General features: G+C 37.4%; 1 protein-coding gene across 10 annotated transcripts in view; it reads right to left on the reverse strand.

Moving 5' to 3' along the window:
- LRRC3B (leucine rich repeat containing 3B) overlaps positions 1–21,547 on the reverse strand; it is an 83,359-nt gene extending 61,812 nt beyond the window's left edge. For 5 of the 10 annotated variants that reach the window (XM_058183320.1, XM_058183317.1, XM_058183316.1 and 2 more), the window contains exon 1: positions 20,763–21,547. The gene's annotated coding sequence lies outside the window, so the exon portion shown is untranslated. The remainder of the gene's footprint in view (positions 1–20,762) is intronic. The other 5 variants (XM_058183314.1, XM_058183319.1, XM_058183315.1 and 2 more) reach the window with 2 other exon arrangements.
- Between the last annotated feature and the right edge of the window lie 3,587 nt (positions 21,548–25,134).

Consider the following 25,134-nt stretch of genomic DNA (forward strand, 5'->3'; position numbering starts at 1 on the left):
GATAAGAGTGAATGGTTGGTGTTAAATATCCCATGGAAAATATATGTGTTTAATCAAAAGTTTCTATTCAATGCTGCACATGCATGCTAAAACTTTTTGTTGAGGACAATTGGTATACCTGCAAATAGCTGACTATGCACTGACATTACTGAATTGAAAGATTCTTCACTGTATCTTGTTTTGTGAGATCCACGTGCAAAGGGAATTCCTAAACAGGATTATCATTGATATATAATAGCTAGTATGGTGTAATAATAAAGTGATGGACTAGATAGCAATGAGAGTTCCAGGTTATAGTCTTCCCTGATTCTTCATTTTGGTTTCTTGGCCTGGACTATCTTGAAGGCTGAGATCAATCTTGCAAATGTACTATTCTCTTTTTAAAGAGGCAAAAGATCCTGCTTTGGTTTTTAAAGATATCTCCACCCCCAGAGTATAGCACTATGTGCTGACTGCCTTGCTACAGTATTGTTGCAACACTAGCAGCAAGTGAATGTACAAACAATGAATTTACAAAATGCCATTATGTTGCCCTTCAAGGTTTTCCAGACTAGGACGTCAAAACCAAGAATGCTAACACTACCCTTATTGTAAAGTTACAGTAACACAATCTTTACATTCCAAACAACTAGGGAAAGTCAATTCTAAGATGCATTCTCCATCATCATCCCTACTTTGGACTCAGATATCATTTATACCAAATACATAACTTATAACAAAATGTATCTGTAAAAGACAGGCTAGGAATATAAATTAAAATAAACCAGAAAATGATAAGAGAACGCCTGTCCGGACTACATGAGTTCAAATGTAAGCCGGCCTGAGTCTTCGGAGAAGGGTGGGATATAAATGTAAAAAATAAAATAAAAAATCACTGGGACCTGACAGATTACATCCCAGAGTTCTGAAAGACCACTGAACCATATCTTTCAAAGATCCTGGAACACTGGGGAACTACAGAGGACTGGCAAAGAGCTGATGTGGTTCCCATCTTTAAAAAGAAAAAAGAAAAAAGCAGGGGGAACAGATCCAGGAAACTACAGACCAATCCGCCTGACATCAATACCTGGGAAGATCCTAGAAAAGATAATCAAACAACTGACTGCAAACACTTAGAAGCAAACAAAGTTATAACCAGATTTGTCAAAAACAGATCATGCCAAACAAATCTTATTTCATTATTTGACAAAGTGGCTAAATTAGTGGACTACCAAAATATAGTAGATATAGTATACTTGGATTTCAGTAAGGCATCTGACAAAATAGACCATAACCTATTTCTTGGTAAACTAAAAAAATGTGTGATAGACAGCATCACCATCAGCTGGCTTTGTAACCAGCTAACAAATTGCAGTCAACATGTTGTCTTCAATGGAACTATATCTACTTGGAAGGAAGGAAGAAGTGGGGTAACCCAGTACTCATCATCATCTTTATAAATGATTTAGATAGGGGAATAGAAGGGGAACTCAAGAGACAGTAATAAAGTCATTTGATAATTTATTTCATAAATGGCAACTTAGTCCAACCAGGTAGAAAAAAGCATTTTCTATATTTCAAAGACAATTTGCTTTGATTAACTTACTATAAATGAGAGTAAAAAATCATCTTACTATTTCCAAGACACCCCAGTTATGTACTATATCCCACACAGCTGGGCAACAGTAAGCAAGGGAAAGAACTATACAGAATTCAGTAAGGCACATTTTAATGCTTATTGAACATAAATACAGATATGGTACTTGGAAACTGTTAGAGGAATGTTCTACTCTCATTTATGAAGTTGATCCAAGATGGTGCCGCCGAAGGCTGCCTTGGTGAAATGCTCTCTAATAGTTTCTTTATTTTTAATTATTCTCTGCTCACTACGGATTTCTTACTCATGAGACCATCTGCTAAGAATTAAGCAACATTTCTTTAAGGAGCAGTTTTCTGTGATCTCACCCCATCTTGTCTTTACAAACACAGAAGCGATTCTAACACAGGAAGAAGCAATTTTTCCAGAGTTATGGATTACCAAGACCAAACAGAGGAAATGGAGATGGTGTAAAAGGGTGGGAATTTTAAACAACCTTGAGGAATAGGGAAAATAGAACTGCTCTGCCTTCGATCTTCCTGGCAAATTTACCTTCACTTGCTAACAAGATGGATGAAATACTCCTTTTAAACAGATGCTACTCTGACTTCCACAGTGCAGCTGCCCTATGCTTTATTGGAACCTGGTTACATGATGATATTGATGACAACACATGCAAATTCCAGGGTTTCAGATACATAGAACAAACAGAATTGCAAAATCATCAGGTAAAAGAAGGGAGGAGGCTTATGCTTATATATCAACAACAGCTGGTCTCAGGATATAACCAAAATATATAAATTTTCTGATAAAAACTTAAGAGTCTTTACTTATCAACTGTAAGCCATTTTACTGTCCACACGAGTTCTCATTTGTACTAATTGCTGTTTATGTCCCCCCCCCCAAGCCTGTGTAAACAAGGCACCATGAACTCTAGCTGACCAGGTTATGGAGGCTGAAGCCAAATACCCCAATTCACTCCCAATTCATTGGGAGATGTAAACAAGGCAAACTTAAGGAAAGAGCTACCAAAATACTTTTAGCATGTCAATTGTCCCACTAGAAGCAAGAATACTTTAGACCATTGTTACGCAACACTAAAAGATGCTTATCGGTCCTGACCATAAGCAACTGTGGGCCACTCTGATCATTGCATGGTTCACATTGTACCTAATTACAATTAAATCAGTGAAGACCTGGACAGAGGAGGCAAAGTTAAAGCTCTGACTGCACTGATTGGAATGTTTTCGAAAATATCTCTGCAGAACTAGATGAACTCACAGATCATATGTCAGCTTCTGTGAAGACCTATGTGTACCGACCAGGAACTTGTGAATATACAATAATAAAAAACCTTGATTCAAGCTAAACTTAAGCAGCTATGTTGCTCTGAAGAGGGAGCCTACAGAAAAGGTGATAAAATGCTGTACAATCAGGCCAGAAATGTATTAACAAGAGAGATCAGAGCAGCAAAAGAAGCTACTCTGAAAAGCTGAAGAATCAGTTCTCAGCAAATATGTGGAAAACTCTTAAAAGTATCACTGGATATGGCAAACCTTCTTCCCAGGTTTTACTGCAGGTTTGAAAGGAAACTACAGCCACCTATCTCCACAACCCCCATCTCAGACACACCAACAACAGCCAAGCCTCCCACAACTGACCCCATCTCAGACACACCAACAACAGCCAAGTCTCCTACAATTGACCCCATCCCATTGGGTTCACAACCCCTAGTAATCACAGAAAAGGAAATGCAAAATCTATTTTACAGACAAAAGCCAGGAAAAGCACCAGGCCCAGACAAGATAACTCCTTCTTGCTTAAAAGTCTGTGCTGACCAATTGGCCCCCAACTTCACCCAAATCTTCAATAAATCGCTAGAGTTGTGCCATGTTCCTTCTTGCTTCAAACGCTCTACTATCATCACAGTGCCAAAGAAGCCCACCAGCAAGGAACTGAATGATTACAGATCATTTGCTCTAACATCTATAGTCATGAAAACTTTTGAAAGGCTAGCGCTGTCCCACTTGAAAACTATCACGCATCCGCTGTTAGACCTCCTGCAACTTGCATACCGGGCAAATAGATCAACAGATTATGCTGTTAATATGGTTATGCATTACATCCTACAACATCTTGAATCTCCAAAGACGCAAGGGTCCTCTTTGTAGACTTCATTTCAGCATTCAACACCATCATTTCAGACATTCTTCTAACTAAGCTAAACCAGCTACTGGTACCTGAACACACTTGTACATAGATCATAAGTTTCCTAACAGACAGGAAGCAGCAGGTGAAGCTAAGCAGAATCACACCAGATATCTGTACAATTAGCACAGGCGCCCCACAAGGCTGTGTGCTCTCTCCACTTCTCTTCTCTTTATATACCAGTGATTGCATCTCAAACAATCCATCTGTTAAACTACTGAAGTTGACAGATGACACAACAATGATTGATCTCATTCGAGACAATGATGAATCCACATACAGATAGAAGGTTAAACAACTAGCCTCGTGGTGCGACCAGAACAATTTGGAGCTTTAATTGCAATAATACAAGAGCAACCAATAGATTTAAACTTAATGTTAACCACTTTAATCTAGATTGCAGAAAATATGACTTCTGTAACAGAATCATCAGTGCTTTAGAACACTTTACCTGACTCTGTGGTCTCTTCCCATAATTCCAAAAGCTTTAACCAAAAACTTTGTACTATTGACCTCACCCCATTCCTAAGAGGACCATAAGGGGCGTGCATAAGAGCACAAACGTGCCTACCGTTCCTGTCCTATTGTTTTTCTTTTCTTCTTCTTCTTATATATATATATGCTTATACCTCCTAATGTTTCCTCATATATATGTTTATATACTATATAATCTTTTTGTGTAGTGCTTATATATATTGTTGTAACAAAATAAAAAAAAAAACATTCAAAACCGTAGAAATGATGGTGGACTTTAGGAGAAACCCTCTCATACTACCACCTCTTACAATACTAGACAACACAGCATCAACAGTAGATATCTTCAAATTTCTAGGTTCTACCATATCTCACAACCTAAAATGGACACCCAACATCAAAAACATCATCAAAAAAGCACACCAAAGTATGTTCTTTCTACGTCAACTCAGAAAACTCAAATTGCCCAAGAAGCTGCTGATCCAGTTCTACAGAGGAATTATTGAGTCCGTCATCTGCACCTCTATAACTGTCTGGTTTGATTCTGCAACCCAACAAGACAGACACAGATTTCAGAGGATAATTAGAACTGCAGAAAAAACAATGGCTACCAACCTGCCTTCCGTTGAGGACCTTTATATCGCACGAGTCAAAAAGAGGGCTGTGAAAATACTTACAGACCCCTCGCATCCTAGACATAAACTGTTTCAACTCCTACCCTCAAAACGACGCTATAGAGCACTGCACACCTGAACAACTAGACACAAGAACAGTTTTTCCCCGAACACCATCACTCTGATAAACAAATAATTCCCTCAACACTGTCAGACTAGTTACTAAGTCTGCATTACTATTAATCTTCTCATCATTCCTATCACCCATCTCCTCCCACTTATGACTGTATATCCTTAAGATTTATATTGACTGTTTCCCTATGACTATCATTAAGTCTTGTACCTTATGATTCTTGACGAATGTATCTTTTCTTTTATGTACACTGAGAGAGTTTGCACAAAGACAAATTCCTTGTGTGTCCAATCACACTTGGCCAATAAAGAATTCTATTCTATTCTATTCAAAGCTGTGTTGTTTTAACAGAAGCACTTTTATTAAATGGGTGGAAAATGAAGAACACAAATTCAGACTCAGAGAGCAAGATTATTTTAATGGACTGCTGATCTCTTCAAACTCAAATTAAAAGAAGCTCCAAAAGAAAATGATGTAATGATAACAGCAGTGGAAACCACAAAAAGTTGATTTCAGATAGCCAGTGAGTTAGTCCTTAACACAATAACTCAAATAAATGAAAGTGTTTTAAAAACCCAACATTATTGTGCTACAAACCCATACAAAGCATCACTAAAATCAACTACATGAGTATATTTTTAAGAGTCTTGATTTAAATTGCTCTGTCTATTCTAGAAGTCTTCACAGTGAAGAATAGCAGACACAAGCCTGCCCACAAGTCATCTTGGTTGATCTGTTAGATTATCTGCTCAGTACAATTTGAATTTTATTCTCTCATTACAAACTAAAGTGCTTTATTTCAAAGGGCCATCTGTCTACAAAAGATGGGGTGGGGTGGGCGTGGGGGGAGTAAACTAAACTGGCAGACTCTAGTAAAATGGATGTTTCTGACATATTACTGTATTCAGTTAATTTAATTATAGTAGAAGAGGCATGAAAATAGCTCTCTAAGAAGCGTTGGATTTTTAAACATGTATGGAGTATCCATTATATATACTAATCTAGTTTGATGCCCATTTCATTCCAATACTTAATACATATATTCCTAACAGGTGCTGATATATGCTGCGTGTGAGTTAATTTTACCTTTAATCCAAAGACAGTTCCTTGAATTCAAATAATATATTGCCTCCAGAGGTACTCTCTACATTGGGATAATCTTATCACAGCTAATTAAAAACAGCTTTTTCTAGCAGACTGAAAGGGGTAACATAGAACAAGGTGACCATCCAGAACATCCACTGATATTCAAATGTTTTATTTTATACTAATGATTTTTAAATAAACAAATTCAAAGAAATGAATTAAAAGGATGTTCTTTCCAAAATAATACTCTTTCAGGTCAATTAGTATCAAGAAGTACTTTCTGAATGCTTTCTGATCTCCTTGAAAAGCAAAACAAGATGGAAGATGAAAGATTACATTTTAAGCATCTTCCTAATAGTGTTCACACTATTTCTGCAGTAGATTATGATTTCATCTGTTATGGCTTTACCAAATCAATAATTGCACTTTTAAGAAAGGATTGCAAGAGTTGTGATATGTGACATACATTTTTGTGTGTAGCTTCTGTAAGTAAATAACAAAGAAAATTATAAAAGACTATCAAAATAACCTGCTCCCAAACCAAAATGAGTATAAGTGGTCCTTATTCAGGGTGAATAAAAATAAATGATTTTAAAAAAATCAAAAAAAATCTGATCTTTTTATTTTTTATCAAATTTATTTTAATTTTATTTTAATGCTTTTGGAGTAAAAATCTATCATGATAGTTTTCTATTTAAGATACATCAATAATTTAGTTTATTCAGCATTAAATGGAGCTTGGTTATGTAGCATGAGGCTATATATTCTGCAATATTGGGACTGTAGGTGAGTCAATAGCAGGTCAGAGAAGGAGCGGCTGCGGGACAGAGATGACAATTGCTCTTTAAAAATTATGATTTAAATCAAGTTGATTTAAATCAAGACTTTTTACTAGTAGAATTAAATCAAATCCACCCTGTCCTCACTTAACAACCATTCAAAGTTACAACAGTGCTGAATGAATTGTATTTATGGCCTAGTGCCCCTGCATTCACGTGATCAAAATTCAGATGCTTGGCAGCCTGCATTTACAATCACAGCATGCCTCAACTACCCCCAAATATCTCCCAGATCTCTGCCTTTTGTCTGTCCTGCTCTCTTATTGCTCCTGAGGTCCTTCCCTCAGACTTAAAACTCAGTGCCATTTGTCTTTTTCTTTTTACATTTATATCCCGCCCTTCTCCGAAGACTCAGGGTGGCTTACAGTGTATAAGGCAATAGTCTCATTCTATTTGTATATTTTTTACCAAGTCAACTTATTGCCCCCCCAACAATCTGAGTCCTCATTTTACCTACCTTATAAAGGATGGAAGGCTGAGCCAACCTTGGGCCGGGCTTGAACCTGCAGTAATTGCAGGCTACTGTGTTCTAATAACAGGCTTTCTTAACAGCCTGAGCTATTCCGGCCCCTCATGAAGGGTCAAACATGGATTTGATGACACGTAGTGCACCAAAAATCAGAGTCATGTATCCCTACAAAGAAAGACAATTCTAGAGGCTGAATGAGGAAAAACGAATACCTTTGAAATGTATTGGTGATAATTTCTGAGAATATATTGAATTGCAAGAACAAATCATTTGATACTAGATGAAGTAAAACCAGACCAGTCACTGCAAGTGTTAATAATGAACTTAAAGCTTAAATATCTTGATGTCTAAGGGTCATGTCCATAGAGGCATGAAGAGAAAACAATGAGATTGGTACTTAATAGGTCTCTAAAGATTTCTGAAAGCTAAATGGAGTAGGGTTTGCTTAAAATTTGGGTGAAAGAGTGACCAAAATAATGGGGCTCCAAGCAAGATGGGAAAGAAAAAAAAAAAGAAAATTCAAGAAGAGGAAATGAAAAACTATTCCAGAATTTTTGCTAAGAAAATTACGTTGGCAAATTAATGAAATTATCAATAGCCAGGTCTGAGTTGGAGATATTATCTTAACTTTTCATATTTATTTTTTAAATTACATTTACAGAAAAAAACAGATGTGTTAGGAATATTCAACATACACAATTGCTTTACAAAAAGAATACCTAGCAATTTTAGAGAGATTCACAAACACCAGCTTCACAATGAAACATACAACATCATGGTTGGGAATTATGTACATCATGTAACAGAAATCTGTAACTGGAATAACTTTCAAGCACTTGAAATTCTGCAAGTTAAAATTTTTATCTAGATGCTGTTATTTCTTCCATTCTGTTAGGATGTGGCTGTTATTAACCAAAGCAAGATTCAGAAATAGGAACGTTCTGAAAAGCAGGCTAATCAACTACAGATAGTCTTCAACTTACAATCATTTATTAAGTGATTGTTTTAACTTATAACAACACTGGGGAAAAATGACTTACAAGTGGTTATAACCATTGCAGCATCCTCATGGTCACGTGATAAAAATTCAGACACTCAACATATTTATGACAGTTGCACTGTCCCAGGGTCATGTGATCACCATTTGTAGCTTTTCCAGCAGGCTTCCAACAAACAGAGTCATGGAGGAAGTCAAATTCCCTTTTGTGATGATTTGTTTAACACTGTGGTTAAAAAAAAATTATAAAATGGGGCACAACTCAATAACTGCTTTGCTCAGCAATGAAAATTTTAGGTTCCAATTTATTATTTATTAATTTAATTTATTTGCCACCCATCTTGCCACAAGGTTCATTATGGTCATAAGTGGAGGACCACCTGTAACTGAGTTAAATAATCAACCTAATTGGCCTCTAGAAGAAATTTTACAATGGGTCATATCCTATAGATTTGGAAGGAAGAAAGCCAACAGAGTTCTATTGCTCTACTTCCAAAACTATACCTATGCAATGATACTTATTTTTTCTGTTAAAATCTCTTCAGCTTAGGATACTCTTATTTATGTCTTTTTTTAAAACAGCTGACTTAAAACATGTTGGATGCAATTCACCTAAATTTTAAGCAGCCCCATTAAGTTCAACTGATGATGTTACTCAGTCTGGTGACAAAATATTTGGAAATTGAAGAACAAGCTCAGAGCACAAACCAGCCCAATAGCTCACAAAATATAGAAATATTGAGCTATTCCACTAAAGTTCATAGGACTTAAAAATGCTTGTTACTAGGTAAATTGTGACCATTCTAGTAATCTCTCACAGCTTTCTTATTATAAATATTTAAATGTGTTTATCTTTTTTCTATTTTCTTTGTCCATGCTCTTTTTACTTGTTATTGCTTGGTGTCAGAGCTAGGAGTGCCCACAGAGATGGAAAAAGGTGAGGATGGCAACCACAACTGCATGGTTGCCATCCTCACCTTAGATGGGGCTTTGATTGTGTGGTCATGACTACCTTCTTGGCTATTTTATCTTTTCTGAAAATGCCCCTGATCAGTGCACTCATCATAATCATTGTTTAAATGTCCCAGGATGGCTTAAAAAGTAGATACTGACATTCCTGTATTTACAGATCTGATGTGATGGAGTCTTCAGGGGAGCACACACTATGGGAGAATGCTTTAATAGACTTGTTCCAATCCTTCCTGGAACTCTCTTGTTGAATATGATTTCACCTAGAGACCAATTAGCAACCAAGGCACACTTGATGAGCATATAATAAGGAAGTGGAAAGAGATATTATAGAACTCCTGGGAAAAGAGAAGTTTTAGAGACAGCTCAAACTTAAGACAGAATGAATCTGAAAGGGGTTGGTTGAGATAACTGGTGAGCAGAAGCCAACACTTTTTCAAAGTACATATACTCTAGCAGACCAAAATAACAGCATGCTTAAGACTTATGACATGTTTAGTATTAGCTCATATTCCAAACCTTTTGTTGCTTAACAGTCTCCAATTTACAACTCAAGATAATAAAAAGTCAACAATGCTGGAAACTACATCTTTCAGATAGATTGCACAATTTTGTACTGTAAACTACCACATAAATGACATGAAAATGTTTCTACATTCCACTTAGGAACTGAAGAGTCATTTGTAACAAAAGCCAGCATTTTTCCCTACAACATTAAAGCAATTTAATAGTAATTATATTCTATATACATATCATCCAAATTGTTTCCATATCAGATATTCAATGCAAGGTGACTCTTCTGAACTATCATTTTAGTTAAAGCTCTACATGCCATTAAGAGGATTAAGAAGCTATTAATCACAAGTAGTTTATCTAGTGGAGGTTTATGGAGATCTAATGCCATTCAAACCTCTGTTCCAAATCACATTCAGACCACTCCCTTTCCTGTCTCACCATCTGTCATATGATGCTCCAATGAATGACTTTTGTATTCTTTTTATTAGAATTAAGATAATACACATGTATATCCTTGATGCAGTAATAACAAAATCTATTCATTTCTAAATTAATACTTAATATATTCCAGAGCTCTCCCCCAACTGCCATTTTTCTCTGAACAGCAGGGCCTAATCTTATGCTTTTTTTGAAAGTAAGATATTTCTTTGTTAAATATTTTAAAGGGAGTCCATTCTGCAAATTAAAAAGTCAAAATATTTTATATTTTATTACACAATCCCTGTATTGAGAATACTAATATTCTCTTTTCTAACCCTTAAGTATATAAATGGAACATTTATAAGAATAATCAGATGACAGGTTGTTGTTTTTTAAGCATTACTATTAGCTGAAAGTATCCATGGTGAACCACACTCATTATATTCTGATGTCAAAATGTATGACCAGCAAAACGAACTCAATCAAGGGAGGCTTCCATAAACTTCCTGTTATATCTGTAACTGCAAAAATGACACAGCTGTCAACCCAGCAGGTCATCCTACAGGGCCTGATGAGTTGCTTTCAGTTCTATAACTAGACAGCACTATCATCATTTTGCAAGTCTTCTTGCAAACACCTAGGCTCAGAAGGCTACATTTTGATTGGAAAGCTGAATAAAGACTTAACAAGCTAGCAGAAAATAGCTTGAATGTTTCAATACATTTTTTCTGTTGAAGGAAAAGAGAAAAAGACCTAAGCCATATGTATATTATTTTTCCTTTTATCCCTACGTTGATCAAAGACAAACTATTGACTGCCTACTGGAAGCATGTCATTTCAAATGTTATTTGAACAATAACAAGTAATACAATCTAGATATTTCTTTTTCTATTAAGTACAGTATGAGTCACACAATCTTTGGATGGAGGGGATAGCTTGATACTGTTTTCCTCAATCACCTGTCCTTCTATGATTCTTTAATCTAAGCAAAAATCAATATTTTCTTTTCTTTTAAAATTTTAGCATGATTCCTAGAAAAATTCAAGAATTTCTGGAATAATTTTTCATTTAAATAAGTTTAAAATGAAACTCACTCTATTCAGAATGCAAAGTAATCCTACAAATGGATTTTCAAGTGATAATTTAATCCAGGTGCTTTACAATATCTCCTTTGACACTTGCCAGATTTTCTACCCAACCTAATATTTTATATTCAAAAAAGAAATGATTAAAGCAAAAATAAAACAGGAAGCTAGACTGCTGGTGGAGGCAAACAGTTTAATGGACACGTGCAACTCAGGGCATATAGTAAGCATACCTTTCTGCCCAGAAAAATGAACAAAAGCAATCTGGAGCTTTGAAGAGGCTGGTGGAATCTAGTGTTCTGTAAATGGTTGCACCCTGTAAGGAAGTTGTTCTATGATGCAGTATAACAGCCAGTCTACACAATAGCATGTAACAACTTCTCCGAATTTGAGATGTGCCCAGTAAAATGCAGAAAGTATTTTTTGGGTACAGACCTAGTCTAGTTCTTTTTCTTCCCTGCTACCTTCCATGATCTCAGCCTAATAAAGCCTTGTTGTGGCTAATGAAAATCTGATATATTTCATATCTTCTTTTTCCTGATGCCAAACTTGTCCACATTCAGACAGAGCATTTGGAAAGAAACTTATACTTTTCTTTCTTTTCCATTACCAATATAATTCCCATCTCCTTTGCGAGAAGCCAAAATATTCACCCTTCAGACAACTAAGGAAATCAAATTATATTTCTGTCCTCAGTCTTAACTAATGAACTACAGGAAAAGTATAATAAAACTACTGTTTTATTAAACATTTCCATTCGAAGTCTACTACTAGAAAGGCTCTAGTCTTAGAGCAAGTGGTGCAATATGATACATCTAGAAAACATTCTGGTTTCTGGACATTGGTATTGGTATAAACAGATTATTTTCCTCCAGCAGAAAATACTTCATAGCACAACTGTTCATAATCTCATATAGCCTCTCCAAGATTTTATGTTAACTACTTATTTGCAATGTTAAAGAAACATGATCAAATATGTGAGGAATATGTTGTTTATATTATATTTATATGCTGGCATTTCTCAGAGTAACGTGTATGGTGTCTCTTTCATTTTTATTCTTACAACATCACCTTGGGGTTGAGAAATAATGATTGGTCCATTATATAGTAAGCTATAGAGCAGTGATAGGCTAACCTTTTTGCTATTGTGTGCCAGGATGGGGAGGGAGTTTTGCGCGCATGTGTGGCCACACTCATAATTCTATGCACCCCGTCCCGCACATGCACACACAACCCCCCCTCCCCCCCCAGCTCCTTGCATGCGATGGTCCGGTAGACCCGCTTTTCTTTCTCACCTAGCTCCAGATCCTCTCTATGCATCTGGGGAGGACGAAAACAGCCTTCCCCACCCCCTCGGAGCCCCTCTAGAGGCCTGAAACAGCCCATTTCCTAACTTCCGGTTGGACAGGAAGTGACTTTTTTTGCTGTCCCCAGCCTCTTGAGCCTATTTGGAGTCTCTGGAGGCTGGGGACAGCAAAAAACATCACTTCCTGTCCAACTGGAAGTTGAGAAATGGGCCGTTTTGGGCCTCCAGAGGACCTGGGGAAGGCCGTTTTCACTCTCCCTAGATACATAGAGAGGAGCAAGTGAGAAAGAAAAACAGGCCCTCCAGAGGCAGGAAACAACCTGTTTCCCTACTATTGGTGGGCCCAGAAGGCCTGAAAATCAGCTGGCTGGTATGCACATGCACACTGGAGCTGAGCTGGCATGCCCACTGATATGGCTATGCGTGCCACCTGTGGCACGCATGCCGTAGGTTCGCCATCATGGCTATAGGGTATCCCTGTGCTATACTCTACTATTCCATGCTACTCTCATTATAACTTGTTAACTTGTAGTTTGGGTTGGTGACATGTAATAAATAATTTGGTTTGATATTAACTTTTATTGATTTGATTAAATTTACATTTAATGTATTTTAGTTTTTCTTCTGGCCCCATCCATTTTCTTGTCCTGGACTATTTTGGAGTTCGCCTCTTTTCATATTAATTGGTATTGTGGAGGGGCCTATTTCTTTAATATCCAAAAATAACTTACAATGTACAGAGACAGAGATCACAAACAAACCAGAGAGCTTTTCTTGAGGTAATAATTTTGCAACCTTCCAATAAAGCACATTATATCATGCTTGAGAATGAAAGAATAAACAACATGCATTCCACACAAAGTTTCCTATCCATTATGTTTTCTGCCTTAGGGAAACAGGTTCCTTGCACTTTGCCACTGTTTTTTTTTTAAAGTTCATGGCCTTTGTAATTGTCCTCCATAGTCACACACTAATTAACTAAAAGATGACTGCTGAGTGTTGAAAACACAAATCTCCTAGCTGGGTCAGTGACCATCAGCAAGAAGCAATATGACTCAGTTCACAACAGCAGAACATTCTATCATTTGACCACAGCATGACTGATGGTTTGGCCATCTGGTAGAGAAGCATAGCAGCTGAAATAAAGCCTCCAGCATTTACAGCGGTTTCACTATCTGAAAAAAAGCATGCTGGAACTCAAATAGGCTTATAAGCCACAGTTTCTGATCCCAAAATATTGTTGTTTAATTACCAGTGTGCAAAATTTGATTGCTATGGACATCAAAGTTTTGTTTCACATGTTCCAAAGACGGGCATTAAAGAGTTAATCAATCTGAGTTCTATCAACTTTCTTTCTTCACTAGAATAAAGTTCATTCTGACTTACAATGCTCTCACATTACTCAGATATTTCATAAGTCTATCCACAATCAAAGAGAAAAAATTATGTATTATGTATTTCTAAGTAGAACAGGACCAAAAGAAATTGTGAATTTTCCATTAGTAATAGGCCCTAGTCTGGGAAAAGAAGTCTTTTGACTCTGAAAGAGAGCTGGGTTTTTTCTCCTCTGAGGTATAAATTCTCTTTTGTCATTGCTAGAATTCTGTAGCTTCAGAACTCCAACACTGCTTTAATTTTCATAGACAACATACAATCTTCTAGACAAATACTACAGTTCTTTTTTTAAAAAAATGATTTTAGCTTCCTGAATTCTACACGGGACGCAATCTAAATGATTAAGCAACTGATTACAAGCATATAATACGAAAGAAAATTAATGTCATATTTATGATAATTAGGACTGCATTCCACACAAAGCAGTTTTCAAGCTGACTTTGGATTCAGCCAAAAGGTGCTTTTAAGCACAGCTGCTCAAAGGAGTTGCAGACAAGTACAGATAATCCTTGATTTATGACCCACAATTGAGCCCAAAATTTATGTTGCTAAGTGAAACATATGTTAAGTGAATTTTGCCCTATTTTACGACTTTTCTTATGCCATAGTTCTAAGTGAATTATTAAGTTAGTAATGTGACTGTTAAGTGAATCTGGCTTCCCCATTGACTTGACTTGGCAGAACTTTGCAAAAGTTTATCACATGGCCCCAGGACACTGCAACCATCATAAATATGCACCATTTGCCAAGCACCTGAATTTTGATCACGTAACCATGGGGATGCTGCAACGGTCATAAGTGTGAAAAATGGTCATGTCCCTTTTACCAGTGCCATTGTAGCTTTGAACGGTCACTAAATGAACTGTTGTAAGTCAAGAACTATCTGTACTTCATCTGGGGCCCATGTGCTTCGAAGTATTTCTTTAATTTGATTCTGAAGCATTGCCCAGCTATAAGTATTAGTCCTCTGGGATTGCAACTTTGCTATTTTAGCTACCATCAGGCATGATTCACAGTCTTCTTGCACAACTTTTTTTACCTCTTTTTGAAATGCCTATTTTACCCTTTCTTGTAATATCTCTTGGTATTGTCGTGTATCACATTACAATACCTATAGTCTCTTACCAACCAAATGGTATGGGAGGTCCTTTATCCCAGGGGATTTAAAAAAAATTAGACCACCCTGCCTCTCCCTTCTGCGATAAGCAGATTTAGTATTGAAATATACTTTGTGAACAATACATCTTAATTATAACATTTGCAACACATAAAAATATACACATACAAATTTAGAATTTAGTCTGATTTTTTTGAGAGCCAGAAGCCCAAAATAATGAAAATTTTGAAGTTCAGTTCTATCTACAGAACATTACTGCTAGACACAAGACCATAAATAGAAAAAAACCATTGCATGCACCTGTCTTTGAGTGCATTAAAAGCTTTTCCCTTAGTCATGGTTCAATCACAAGATAACAAACTCTGAGCTTGACAATTTCTTAAATCAAGAGTTATGATCCAGCACTCTCAGGAAATTTAGCTTTGCATCTAGAAATAATAGAAGGGAAAAAAGGCAAAGGATATTTTATATGAACTGGATAAATAACCCTGAGAATAAAAATAAATGGTTACGCATGTTAGGCAATGATATTTTAATGTATTGTTTCTTTGTAAATATTCTCAAAATTTACTAACATGGAACACTAATTCCTTCTTTGGGAATATTTTCAGTGAGCAAATAAGATCCTCATATATTATAGCAGAGCACACAGCCTTTGCTGTGAGCAAGGCCATATCTTGCTAACCAGATGCAATCAACAACTTTGATTGTACAAATCACCTGGAATCAGTGATTCTGTACAAAGTTGATGTTGCATGCTGTGAAAAGTCTGTAGGCCAGAACCAAAGTTCTAAACTATTTTAATTAAATTTGAAGAATGAGTAATTGAAAGGACTTCTATTGGAAGATTATAAATATTAGCATAAGAGTAAGTTATAAGCAGTGAGAATTTAGTCTGGATTTACTAGAATAGGAGGATCCTACTGGATCCTTACATAATATTAACCCAAATTATGGTTTCATTTTGGCTTCATGTAGTAGTGTGAACTCAGCTATTACTTAATATGATATCCAAAGACAGGCAATTGAGACATGTTCAATATGAGTCAAATCTTGGTTTAAAATAGGAAGACATATTTTTAGAGACAAACTTTTCAACTATCAGCAACTATCAGAAACCTAGAAAATGTCTATTGGTGTGGATGAGTGGGTGTGGGTGTATTTAAATAAATAAACTTTGCAAGAGGATATTGTGGAATATCAAAAACATTTTTCTTCTTTCCAAATATAAAGAAAACTGTAGATGTATTGCTTGCTGGCAATTATAATAACAATAGCACTTAGACTTATATATCGCTTCACAGCCCTTTATAAGCGGTTTATTGTCTCCAACAATCTGGTCCTCATTTTTACCAAGCTTGGAAGGATGGAAGGCAGAGTCAACCTTGGTCCTGGTGAGATTCGAATGGCCAAATTGCTGGCAACCAGCAGTCAGCAGAAGTAGTACTGCAGTACTACAGTACTACTACTGCAGTACTTCACTCTAACCACTGCACCGCCGTGGCTCAATATAATGCTCATGAAATAATACCTGTCTGCTTAAAAATAAGTATTATAAATTTGGAACTGCAGAATTTATTTTCTCACTCCCTCATAATAATTTTGTTCCGTAAGTCTTCTTTCTTATTTCTCTACTGAAGTATTGCTTCATCACGACTCAATGTTTCTCACCACTGTTTATGACGGTGGTTGGGCTTTCTGGGAGTCATTCCAATGTCAAACAGAATTAAATTACCAAGCCATGATTATTACGAACTCAATTTTTTCTCCAAACTATACCATATCTTAAAAACTAAGGGATGGAATGAGGATGCAATAGGATCGAAGTTGATGATGGGAGGATGTTGGCACATGAAGTAAAGACTTAATTCTAATGATCAAATCACAGTATGGAAATAAGATCTGTTTCCATTAAATACAAACTAAAGAATGTGGATTGAAAAAATATATTTCTACAGTTCACTCTACAGCGAATGTAACATTCTATAGTGGTGGGTACTTCCTGGTCAAACATATTAAGTAAGAACATTAATATATATATTATCGGTCAAACAATAATACTAATTTTAGTTAAAGGCCAAATAATTGTTTATAATAGGAAGTTTATAATACTTCCTAAAGCAAGCACAAAACATTCCAATATTTTTGAAAATTGTTATATGCGGTTTTGAATTACGTGCCAAGGTTGGATGCTGAATTAATCATGTCTGTAGAAGTATTGGAATAATGAGGGCAATGTAGGGAGTAAACTCTTTCATTTCAAGGTATCTGTGGTAAGGATCCAACCTACTCAAGAAATTGTCTTTTCCCCAAAATATTCTTCTTTGCCCTTTTTTAAAAAAATATTCACAATTTCTCCCCAAGCCCAAAGAAATTCATGGAAAGATTTTATCTGCTCAAAACTACATAAAAGTATATTTTTTTAAAAAAATCTGATGTTACGATTAGTATACATGAAGCAGTCTTTACCATAGGGTTAGGCTTAGGTATGCTGATTTACCTTCAGACTCAACTAGTGGTCATAATGATTGGGGGGGAAACAGAGAAAGCTCAAGAAATTATGTTAAATCTTTTTCTATATTATAGGTTCAATTAAGTAATCAGAAAATAAATTCTGATATTTAATAAAGACAAAAGATCATCAGACTAAGACTGGTGGGCCTCAATTCTATTGAAGTATCCAGAGCTCTTTTCTGGATCGGCATGCATAGAAGAACAGTTCAATTGCTATATGATTTTAAGTATATGCCTATATTTTTCCCAGTGAATGTTTCATGTTGACTTACCATATTTTTCAAACGATCCAAACTATAAGACGCACCTACCTTTTTTTGGGAGGAAAACAAGAAAAAAATGTGCCTCTGCCTCCCGGCATCCATTAGGTATTCATCTGGTACATTTACTGCAGCCTCTTCGCCGCGGCTTGTTCACCTCTGTGGCCCATTCGCCACCACTGTGGCCCATTCACAGCACCCATTTGCCGCTGCTGTGGCCCGTTTGCAGCTGCTGTGCCCCATTTGGTGCACCTCCGTTTGACACAGTGGCAGCCTGTTCACCATAGTTGCAGCCCATTCGCCACCACCCATTCACTGCCACCTCCATGCTCTGTTCACCGCTGCCACGGCCTGTTCACCACCAGCCATTCGCCACCGGTGCGGCCCATTCGATGTGGCCCATTCACTGCCGCTGTGGCCTATTTGACATGGCCATTTGCCACTGCCGCCACAGCCCATTCTAGAACAGTTGATCAGTGCCTCACCAACTCCCACCACCACCACAACATTTGTTGTATAAGACGCACCAAAATTTTCACCCACTTTTTTTTGGGGGGAAGTGCATCTTATACTCTGAAAAATACGGTAATTCCATTTTCATTTTTACCAATAGAGCAATCCATGGCAAGTTATTCCTATGACCTATCAAAGCCAATGACAATTCCTATAGCACATAATAACCATAAGTACATTTAATTATGTTAAAGATTTTTTTTAGATCCAACGGCTACAAGATCACATTTAATTATCTCCAAAATTATCTTTACCCTCCATTGAGATATTATTAAATTTGTGATTTAGCTTCTATTAGGTAACTTCAATTATCATTGAATTCTAATAGGGATTCCCCTCTATTATGTTAATTCAAGAATCCTAGCATGCAATATTTTAGAAATATATCCTTGCTCATGGTTTTACGTTATTTAGGTATTATTATTGTGTTTCCCTGAAACAAATCACTGCCCCCTCCCAATGTGTTAAAGGCAAAATAACCCTGCTGGTTTAAAGGATCATTTAGTTTGAGTGAAAAGAGCAAGTTACACTGACTTAATAAGTAAAAGTTTAATTTCACCTTAGTTTGTCCCTAGTATAGTAAACAAAATAGGAGATGAAGTGAATAAATCAATTATGATCACTGGATTTACTATATAAATAAGCATTTTGTTATAGATGGTCTTACTTTTCAGTGGCATTAGCACTAAAGAGCTTATTAACATCAGCATATACTGTTAAGCACAGAAAGAAACTGAATGTTAGAATGGCTGGAATGCTGGCCTCATTTTCTTTTGAACCGCTTCACCTTGAATCTTTATACATATAATTAATTTTATTTCTTGCAATGTCTTTATTTTCTTTATGTTCTTCTTCAGATATAAAATGGAGATAGTCTCAAAAGCTAAGTTAAGAGTTCTGCAATACTAAGTCCTGCTCAAAAACTCCTTAAATATTCCCCCCCCCCATTCCTAGTTCAACACCATAAAAATATCAAATGTGTCTGGATTGGTTGGATTTTTAGCAATTTAGAAGAAAAGAAATTTAGATAAGAGCGGAACATTTTTTTAACCTGTTGGGAAGTCAAGCAGGATGAGGAGCACTAAATCCAAATTCTGAAGATAAACCAAATCTCTTAAAATAACTGCAAATCTCAGATAATACTATAGATCTGAAATGTAACACCTGTAATGTTCATTTATGATTCAGAATACTTTCTTTTACTAAGGACAAGGATTATTCTGAACAAACAGTTGGCACCAACATTCCTGAAATTGCTCAGCCGCTCTGGGTCACACTAGTACTTTCAGAATGTCCAGTACAAAAATATTCCAATAGTGTCCCTTAGTCAAGAGAAGAGAAAGCCCATTTTACATTCCAGCATTTAACCATTTTGGGATGGTGGTTAAAAGTACCAATCTAGAAACCAAGCCTTAGGCATGAAGCCAGCTGGGTGACTTTAGAGCAGTCATTCTCTCACAACCCTAGGAAGCAAGGGCAAACCCAGAAATGTTGCTGTATAGTATCAACTTATTCACAGCTACACCAGGACTCAACAATGGTTTGAAGGCCCAAATAAATAAATAAATAGTTTCTTCTTTATCCCCAATTCACACACTCACCTGCATGTATCATTTTTTGTCAAGTAGTTGCCAAAGAAATAAGGAAAAGTATATTAAGTATTCAGTACCTTTAAAAAAACTTCCAAGGTTCTTGTTTTTAATTACCATAGCTTATCTAATACTCTAATACAATAGAATTAGAATTATAAGTTAACTCAAGTTTTCCATTCAATATCTTCCATTTCCCAAACTAGACTTTTATTATTTGAATATTTGAATATCAACAGCTTTTATGCTTCTCTTTTCCACAACTGGTTATTCTCTGTCCTTCCTAGTTAAGCAAATACACTATTAGTAAAAGCAATTTATTTGATTTATTTACTGTCTAAGCCTCTCAACAGCTACTAGAATGTATTTTTGTCCCCTTCCTTCTTCAGACTTTTTCAAGGTGATTGAATTTCGATGCTCCCTTTAGAAAAGCATATCGAGATACACATACTGCTATTTCCCACTTGCGGCGAATCTCTGCACCTCATTTACACAGCCGTTAAATTGCGTATTTTGGGGTCGCGGCCACAACGTCCCTCGGGACATTCTTCCGTTTTGGATCGATTCATACATTAATTATTTTCTCCCTTTGCAACGGGACATTCAACTCCCATTCTCGGCCTTCGTGTTTTAAGGCTTTAAACGGAATGTGCAAAAACCCAGAAAAAAGAGAGATTCTCACCCGGGCATGAAGTTGACTCCCTGATTAGCCCACCCGAGCCATGCAAGGCAGGGAGTTCGAGCGCCTTACCAGATGCAGCGGGATGACTCAGAAGGAGGAAAGGAGGCGAGGCGCAGGCAAGCAGGCAAGTATGGAGAGCCGCAGCTCGCGAACTGGAGTCTTGCGCCTCACCTGGGAGCTGCTACCGCCACCACTGCAGCCTGGATTAAAGACTTGGCTGCCATTTGTTGCACGCCTTCTAGGAGAAACCGTACACGAGGCATGTAGGATTAGCCTTTTCTCCCCATGACGATCTTAGGGAGGCTCGTTCTGTTCCGTTCGTTCCTTTCACTGTAGCAAAATCCCAAGGCAAGTCGCGGCTCTTCCCCCCGCGGGACTCAGTTGCCTGCTCGCTCTTCGCCTCATGTTGCACCGTCAGCCGTCTAGCACGTCCCAATCGCTCTCGTACTTGGTTTCTTTCGCTTACCAAATGATGAGCGGCGTTGGGCGTTACAGCAACGGTTCGGTGGCGTCCTGCAACCCGGGCGTGGCAAAAGCGGGGGAGGGGAGGTTGTAGGGAATGTTGGAGAAACAACCAGCTGAATTGCTTCGTGCTCCACAGGTGCTGCGTAAAGGGCTGGGAGGGGGAGGTTGCCCTTTTTCCCCCACTCCAGGGAGATTTGTATTTTCCGAGACCCTCAAGCCTTGCTTCCTGAAGAGGCGCGCGCGCAGCCTCTGCGATCCGGGAGATGACTTGCTTTCTAACGGGTCAGGCTATGAGAGTTTTGTTTTACGTGCTGCAAGGGAATCTCAGGCTTCTGGTGTCTAGTTTGAAATTTCCCTTCCCCACCCTGCCCTGCAGCTGGAACATCTGCGGAAAGAAATGAGGCATTCAATTCCGCACAATCTCCCTAAAGGGGTAACCCCAGATTTTCCCTCCTCCAGTTCGGGAAAGGGCTTGCGCTACCGTATCCCGGCTCTCCAAGCTTGACAAACCAATCCAGGGTTCTCGGGTTGTTTCCCTGCTATGCAAAACCTGCTCCCGGCCAACGTCCAGAATAGCTTCGGATTGCTAGTCTCCCTACAAGCACCCGGCCTCTCGAGATTCATGTTCAATGTGCTCAATCGAAACAAGTCTTCCTAAACATAGAAGCCTTTATCCTTAACCTGCTCTGTTGCCCCAATCTTGTTAACATCTTCCCACTTTTACCGCAGATTGCATTCCATCCCAGCCTCTTTTCCGACTGTCAAGTAAACTGTTGCTCTTGCAGCTTCAATTCTTCCTCCGCTAATCAGAGCTCCCCCATAAGACTAAATGTACCCTAGTTTTATTCGGCCGTGATAATAACTAGTAGCGTTTCGGTGTGATCGTTTCCAGATTGCTGTATAACCCCAACTCCGAATCGGTACTATTCTCTTGCTTTTTCTACTGATGATTTGCAGTGATATAGCTTCGCCTTTCTAAATCTACTTAGAAATCTATATGCGCAATTTATTTTCTTTCTAACAGGCTTTAAACACCTGGGAAGGGGATGCGGGAGAATACATTTTGGAGAAAAGGTCTGCAGGCTGAACCACCGAATGGTATTGTTTATGTAACGCCCTATCAATATCCAAAGACCCCTTTGGGCACAAATTAAAATTCTCTCTCCCTGCCTGCGACCTCCGTGCTTTCTATTTTTACGAATTGTACCCTGCAACTTCGAAAGATGTACTTGAGGAGAGCATATCTAGAGAACGGTGCTGTTCCCTTATGAGGGGAGAATATCGTCTCTGCAAAAAAGCCAAGTCTTTCTTATCAAACCTGTCCTCTCTCACCCAGAACCAGAAAAAACCTCCTTTCCGACTGTCAAGTAACTGAGCGGCTAGGAAGTAGCTGCCTTTGCCTTGTCAATGGGAAAGGAACGCGTGCCCGTTAACGCAACAGGCTGCGGCGAGGGCTTACCTTTTCCCGAGCTTTGAGCCTCGGTGAAAAGCTTGGGGGCCGGAGGGAGGACAGGCTTCAGGGGAGTGGGGGACTGTTAAGTGTGGGACTCTCTATTTACATATTCAACAGGGACAGCATAGAATTTTTTTCTTTTCTTTATTTCCTTTTAGGGAGATGACGAAGAAGGAGGAATGAAATGGCTACTCAAGGACTGCCCCCTTGGTTTTGGCCTGCTGAAGGCAACCTTTGCCTGAGCCTGCCTGGGTCCAAAGAGCTTGTACAATATTGAAGAGAAGTCAAAGCTCTCCTCCATCTTGGAAGGGAAAAGGAAATAGGAAAAAAGAAAGGAGCAGAAAAAAGACAATATAATTGTCATTAAAAACAGAAATCCATATTGCAGTGATATCATTATGTGGTCAGCTGGAGCCTTATAAACCTTCAGCTATATTAGGCTTACTTAGTGTTTAGATAAATCACAATTAATGTAATTAATTCAGTGGGGAGGGGTGGGGTTCCAGAGATATAGTCCTGCCTTAGCTGTGAAAGCTGGCTGGGTGACTTTGGGCCAGTTACTGTTTCCCAATACCTCGCCTCAACATGGTTGTTGCAGAGAAAATAGAGAAGTGGAGGGAGGTGTGTTAGATATGTTCCTGGCCTTGAGTTATTTATAAAATAATAAAGGTAAGATACAAACAAATCAAATTAAAATAAATAAATAAATGCTGCACTGTACTTATTCCAACTGATCTGCATAGCGCAATGGACTTCAAAGAGATTGACTAATTTATAGTTCAGTATGTTTACGATTGGTCCTAAGCCAAACCACATTTTTCTTCTGCCCCCTCTTGGTTTACTAGGTATTTATACATTTTCTTCGTTGGAGTATTCTTCAAGATATGGAAACCTGCAACTTATTTAGAAACCAGTTGAGTACTAAGTAAAGCATTTCCTGAAAATATATCTTGTATATTTTATAATACACGCCACCCAGTGTTATTTGTTGAAATGAGCAACTTGAACTGTATATTAATATGATTCCTCAGATGAGCCTAGATTCAAATAACAGCTGGTCCATTGACTGGAGGTGTTGGAGTATAGTGCCAAGAACCTTAATGCTTCTGGATAGCAATTATTTAGAAAAAGCTACCTTAGGTGTCAAGCTTGAACTGCTTTGCTTATTTCAAACCTTAATGCTTTTCAACTTGTGAATGAAGTGGGGAAGGGGGAAATAGAATGCCAAGAGTGTGAGACACATAGAAACCATCAAGGTCACCACTACAGGTGTTTGAGAAAGAGGTAGACTGTTCCCATAACAAAAAGACAGCCCATAACTGGACAATGTAGGGGTACAGAGAAGGGGAAGCTATTGTTTAACTAAACAGGCATTTGAATGGGAAAACCAGAGCTGGTTTGGTGTCTTTAGTACCAACATGGTATATCCAATAAAGTTTTACTTTTGGGAATTCAAATCCCCAAGATTGTTTCCTTATTTTGGGCTTGCTAATTGGACAGTTGACATTGCAATTTTTAGAAAATGAAAGCCCCTTTTTACTGAAAAGTTAATTCAGCATCAAAGCATTGTGTTTGATGTTTCACTGGTCAGACATAGAAAATTTTTGATAGAATCAGGGACAAATGTAATTATTAGGAACTGATACAAATTATTGGAAAATAGTTACTAATGGTATTATTATACTGTACAGTGTATTTTTAAAACACACTACTGAAATTTTAAGTGAGAAGTAAAACATAGCTAAAGAGTAGTGCCAAATGCTTGCAAAATGCATATATTTTTAAATGCACAATGAGAATAAAAAGTCTACATATCCCTGATAAAATGGCAGGTTTTCGAGATGTAAAAAAATCAGACCAAGGAATATAATTTCAAATTTTTTTTGATCTTTAGTATAACATATAAACTATACAATTCAATTGAAAAACAAACAACTATTTCAGGGGGGAAATAACAATAAAAACATACAATACTGAAGTTGCATAAATTGCACACTTATTTATAAGTAAGGATGTGGCTATGTTCAGAATTAACCAATTATATTCAAACTGTAGTTAAATAGTAGTCAGTATTTGTCATCAATTAAAGTGACTCTCATCAAATCCTTATAAAGTTCAGCTGTTCTAATAGGATTTTTCTGACATTTACTCAGTTTATTTTTTATTTTATTTTATTTTTATTAGATTTTTATACCGCCCTTCTCCCGAAGGACTCAGGGCAGTGTACAGCCAAATAAAAACAATACAATATACAAATTAAAAACAAACTTAAAACAAACATATTTCATAAATGGCCAAAATTTAAAACAATCAATTTAAAACCCTTAAAATTCATAAATAACCCCAATTAAAATTATTTAATAAACTTTTAAGCCAGTCCCGCTTGAATAAATAAATGCGTTTTCAGCTCACGGCGAAAGGTCCGAAGGTCCGGCAATTGGCACAAACCAGGGG

This window comes from Ahaetulla prasina, chromosome 4, assembly GCF_028640845.1.
Source record: "Ahaetulla prasina isolate Xishuangbanna chromosome 4, ASM2864084v1, whole genome shotgun sequence".
Lineage (NCBI taxonomy): Eukaryota > Metazoa > Chordata > Lepidosauria > Squamata > Colubridae > Ahaetulla > Ahaetulla prasina.